The sequence below is a fragment of the Piliocolobus tephrosceles genome, chromosome 20 (genome assembly GCF_002776525.5).
Source record: "Piliocolobus tephrosceles isolate RC106 chromosome 20, ASM277652v3, whole genome shotgun sequence".
Classification (NCBI taxonomy): domain Eukaryota; kingdom Metazoa; phylum Chordata; class Mammalia; order Primates; family Cercopithecidae; genus Piliocolobus; species Piliocolobus tephrosceles.
The window spans coordinates 23388228-23393094 of NC_045453.1; the positions used below are offsets into that span (position 1 = coordinate 23388228).

The 4867-nt window shown below is 46.6% G+C and overlaps 1 non-coding gene across 1 annotated transcript; it reads right to left on the reverse strand.

Moving 5' to 3' along the window:
* Positions 1-4474: 4474 nt before the first annotated feature.
* Positions 4475-4581, reverse strand: LOC111521050. Its single transcript, XR_002724846.1, has one exon. It is a non-coding gene; the product is annotated as a U6 spliceosomal RNA (small nuclear RNA).
* Between the last annotated feature and the right edge of the window lie 286 nt (positions 4582-4867).

The following is a 4867-nucleotide window of genomic DNA, read 5'->3' on the forward strand; positions in this document are numbered from 1 at the left end:
TGGCCAGGCGCGGTGGCTCACGCCTGTAGTCCCAGCACTTTGGGAGGCTGAGGCAGGTGGATCACTTGAGGTCAGGAGCTCTAGACTAGCCTGGCCAATATGACGAAACCCTGTCTCTACTAAAAATACAAAAATTAGCCAGGCGTGGTGGTGCATGCCTGTAATCCCAGCTACTCAGGAGGCTGAGGCAGGAGAATCACTTTAATCCGGTAAGTGGAGGTTGCAGTGAGCTGAGATGGTGCTAATGCACTCCAGCTGGGGCAACAGAGCCAGTCTCTGTTTAAAAAAAAAAAAAAATCAGCTGGGTGTGGTGTCACACACCTGTAGTCCCAGCCACTCCGGAGGCTGAGGCTTGAGTGCAGGAGGTCAAGGCTGCAGTGAGCCATGATCACAGAACTGCACTCCACCCTGGGAAATAGAGTGAGACCCTGTCTCAAAAAAATAAAAGAAATAAAGTAAACATTGAGACAGAAGCCATTGCTATTTTTGACATTTCATGGGACCCTCTTACCACACCCATGGGGGATGCTGGGACCACTGTTTGGGAAACTCAGGTAGAACACACAGGGCTTTAAATCCTAACGTCATCACTTCCTGGCTGTGTGACCTTAAGTTGCTACACCCTGTTGGCTCTCAGTTTCCTCATCCATAATAGAGGATAATAATAGTTCCTATCTCCTAGGGCGGTTGTGAGAATTAAATGACCTCCTGCCTATAAAGGCCTTAGCTTTGCACAGTCAACTCTCCATGAGTGGCAGCCATTATTATGGAAACCAAAGGTGGGAGGTTGGGGCCAGAGCCTGGAGACCTGGAAAGAACAGAGTACTGTGCTAAGGGAGGGGAAGGGAGGGGGCAAGGCAGGTTGCTGCCTCTGCAGCCCTCAGCAGAGGCCTCCTGCAACCCCTCTGGATGTGACTTTTAGTTCTAGTGGGAGGTTATGAGTATCTGACCTGGGGGTGCTGCTACATGCCAACAGGAGAAGACCAGCTTGTTAGAGGTTGGTGTTTTGTTTTGTTTTGTTGTTTTGAGACAGTGTCTCACTCTATCGCCCAGGCTGGAGTGCAGTGGCATGATCATAGCTCATTGCAGCCTCAACCCTCTGGGCTCAAGTGATCCTCCTGCCTCAGCCTCCCAAGTAGCTGGGACTAGAGGCGTCCACCACCATGCCAGTTAATTTTTGCATTTTTTGTGGAGACAGGGTTTCGCCATGTTGCCCAGGCTGGTCTCAAATTATCCTCCTGCCTCAGCCTCTCAAAGTGCCAGGATTACAGGCATGAGCCACTGCGCCTGGCTGTGTTAGAGGTTTAGAATCAGGCAGCCACGTGGATATGGGGAGTGACGGAGAAAGAGGGTTCAAAATAAAGTTAGAGTCCTGGATGCTGGAGAGATAGTGGTGCTGTTAACAGAGATGGATTACATGGGAGATAGAGCAGTGGAAGACAAATGATAACACTTAGGACACAAAGGCTTCAGAGAGGGATTAAAGTGTAAGGAGTGTCCATGGAATTTTGGTACATGGCCACTTCTCGTCCTTAAATAACCTCCGAACCCACGGAAACATTATCTTTCCATATCACCCTAAAGACTGTGCAGCAGTGATGAGCAAAATGACTCTGACCTCAATTAAATCGAAGTTCTAGGATTACACAAGCTCCTTTGGCGTTTCTTGCTAACGCTCCTTTCTCTGGCTCCGATTCCCCACTTGCAGCTCAGACAGTGCCCTCTGTTGGAAACCTCAACCACAAATCCCCGTCCTCGACTCCATGGCGAGAAGGACCGAGAAGGAGACAAACACCTCCCAGGAGCCTTTCACACACATCGTTCTCATTTTATCCCTGCAGTTGCTTGGTGAGGTTTCTGTGTCCAACCTGGGGAAGCTGAGGCAGCATGTCCCAATCACGGCCAGAGCACAGCCGAGATCGGAACTCAAGGTGGCTGCCTTCAAAGTTGTGCTTCACTCCCTCTACCTAGCTGTGGCTGGAGGATGATTTGACAAGGGACTTCAAGATACAATCTCAAGGACAGAGGTTTATTTGACATGAATTGGAAGCCTTCCCGCCTGAGTCCGTCCGTGCAGGGCATCATACCAGACAAGGCAAGTAGCCACGGGGCTTTTAAGAGGACGACCGGAACACCGGAATCTTGCTGGATAGAGTCCAGAGGCTGTGTTCTTGGCTCGTCCTCCCACCATGTGACCCTGTCAAGCTCTTCCCCGTCCAGCCTCTCAATCTGCAGAAGTGCAGATCGAACTTTCCAACATTAACAACTGATCACAACTGGTACTATCTTTCAGGAGGATGATTTTGGCAGTGCATACAAAATTTTAAAAAACAGCACAACCAGTTAGCCGGGCGTGGTGGCACACACCTGTAGTCCTATCCCAGCTGCTCGGGATGCTCAGGTGGGAGGATCACTTGAGCCCGGAAAGTCGAGGCTGCAGTGAGCTATGACCACACCACTGCACTCCAGCCTGGATGATAGAGTGAGACCCTGTCTCAGGAAAAAAAAAAAAAAAAAATACATACCCGGTCACTTCCTGGAATCTATCCTAAAGAAATATACACATAAGTGCATAGGATATACCACAGGATGTTCACTGCAACACTTATGAGTAATAATGACCTAAATGTTCACCATCATAAGACTGCCTTGTGAACACTATACCTTGGGAAACTACACAGCAACTAAAAAGAATGAGGAAGAGCACACAGGTGGTAAAATGAAAGCATCACCACCGATGTATGACTGAGTGCAACAAGAAAGGTTCATGAACAAAAAACAAATTATACATGGTGTAAGCCCATTGCTATATTTGTATGTGCATAATAAAAGAAAATGTAAGGAGAGATTTTCCTTTTCCCCCTATGAAATGCTCTACTTTTCTTTTTTTTTCTCTTTTTTTTGAGACGGAGTCTTGCTCTGTCACCCAGGCTGGAGTGCAGTGGCGCGATCTCGGCTCACTGCAAGCTCCACCTCCCAGGTTTACGCCATTCTCCTGCCTCAGCCTCCCAAGTAGCTGGGACTACAGGTGCCCGCCACCTCGCCCGGCTAGTTTTTCGTATTTTTTAGTAGAGACGGGATTTCACCGTGTTAGCCAGGATGGTCTCGATCTCCTGACCTTGTCATCCGCCCATCTTGGTCTCCCAAAGTGCTGAGATTACAGGCTTGAGCCACCACGCCTGGCCCCAAATGCTCTACTTTTATAATAAAACTTATTATTATTATTATTTTATTGGGTTGTTGTCTTTTGTTTGTTTTTTGAGATGGAGTCTCACTCTGTCACCCAGGCTGGAGTGCAGTGGTGCAGTGTGAACTCACTGCAACTTCTGCCTCCTGGGTTCAAGCAATTCTCCTGCCTCAGCTTCCCGAGTAGCTGGGATTACAGGCATGTGCTACCACACCCAGCTAATTTTCGTATTTTTCGTAGAGATGGGATTTCACCATGTTGGCCAGGCTGGTCTTGAACTCCTGATCTCAGGTGATCCTCCCACTTTGGCCTCCCAAAGTGTTGGATATGGTTTTGTTTTTGAGACAAGGTCTTGCTCTGTCACAAGTCATGGCACGATCACGGATCACGACTGACTGCCGTCTCTACCTTCCAGACCCAAGTGATCCTCTGACCTCAGCCTCCTGAGTGGCTGGGACTACAGGTACACGCTACCACACCAGCTAATTTTTGTATTTTTTGTAGAGACTGGGCTTCAACATGCTACTCAGCCTGGTCTCAAACTCCTGGGCTCAAGCAATCTGCCTGTCTCGACCTCCCCAAAGTGCTGGGATTACAAGTATGAGCCACTACACCTGGACAATAAAAATTATTTTTAAAATATTTTTATCTGTAGGATGCTTTACAAGGCAAGTCTATCTGGGTCAGTTTGAGTAAGCAGTTTGAGTTCTTTATATATATGTATATATAAAGAATATATATAAATAGTATATATAAATTATATATATAAATAATATATATTTTATATATATATATGGTTTGTTTGTTTGTGTGTTTGTTTGTTTGAGACAGGGCTTGCTCTGTTGCCCAGGCTGAACTGCAGTGGCACAATCACAGCTTATTGCAGGCTCGACCTCCCAGACTCAAGCAACCCTCCCACCCCGGCCTCTCTAGTAGTTGGGACTACAGGTGTTCATCACCACACCTGGCTAATTTTTTATTTTTTGTATAAACATGGTCTCCCTATGTCACCCAGGCTGGTCTTGAATTCCTGGGCTCATGTGATCCTCCTGCCTCAGCCTCCCAAAGTGCTAGGATAACAGGCCTGAGCCACCGCACCCAGCAAGTTTGAGTTATTAAACTACCAATGGAACCTGATGAGAGATTTGCTTAAAATTCTTCAGATTCAGGTGTATCTAGTGCTTGATGCTTCACCTTCACCCAATAGCTTTATGAAATAGACTATCTGACAAGTTAAGACATTGAGGCCTCTGGACTCTAATTTTTTATTTTAAAATTATTTATTTATTTTTTACAGAACACTTCACAAATTTGTGTGTCATCCCTGTGCAGGGACCACGCTAATCTTCTCTGTATCATTCCAATTTGAGTAGCTCTGCTGCTGAGCCAAGCACCAGAACCTAATCTTTAAGGCTTTTTCTACTACATAGATAATTGAATCCTATGGGTTCCCACAAAACTATTTATGTTCCTATTATCTGGGGTCTCAAACATATGAGGACATTTACCACACTGTATTGTAATTGTGTCCTCAAGCACAATACTACTCTAAATGTACTCTGTTGATTCTTTTTTGTTGGTTGGTTGGTTTGTTGGTTTTTGAGACGGAGTCTTGCTCTGTTGCTCAGGCTGGAGGGCAGTGTCGCGACTTCGGCTCACTGCAACTTCCACCTCCCAGGT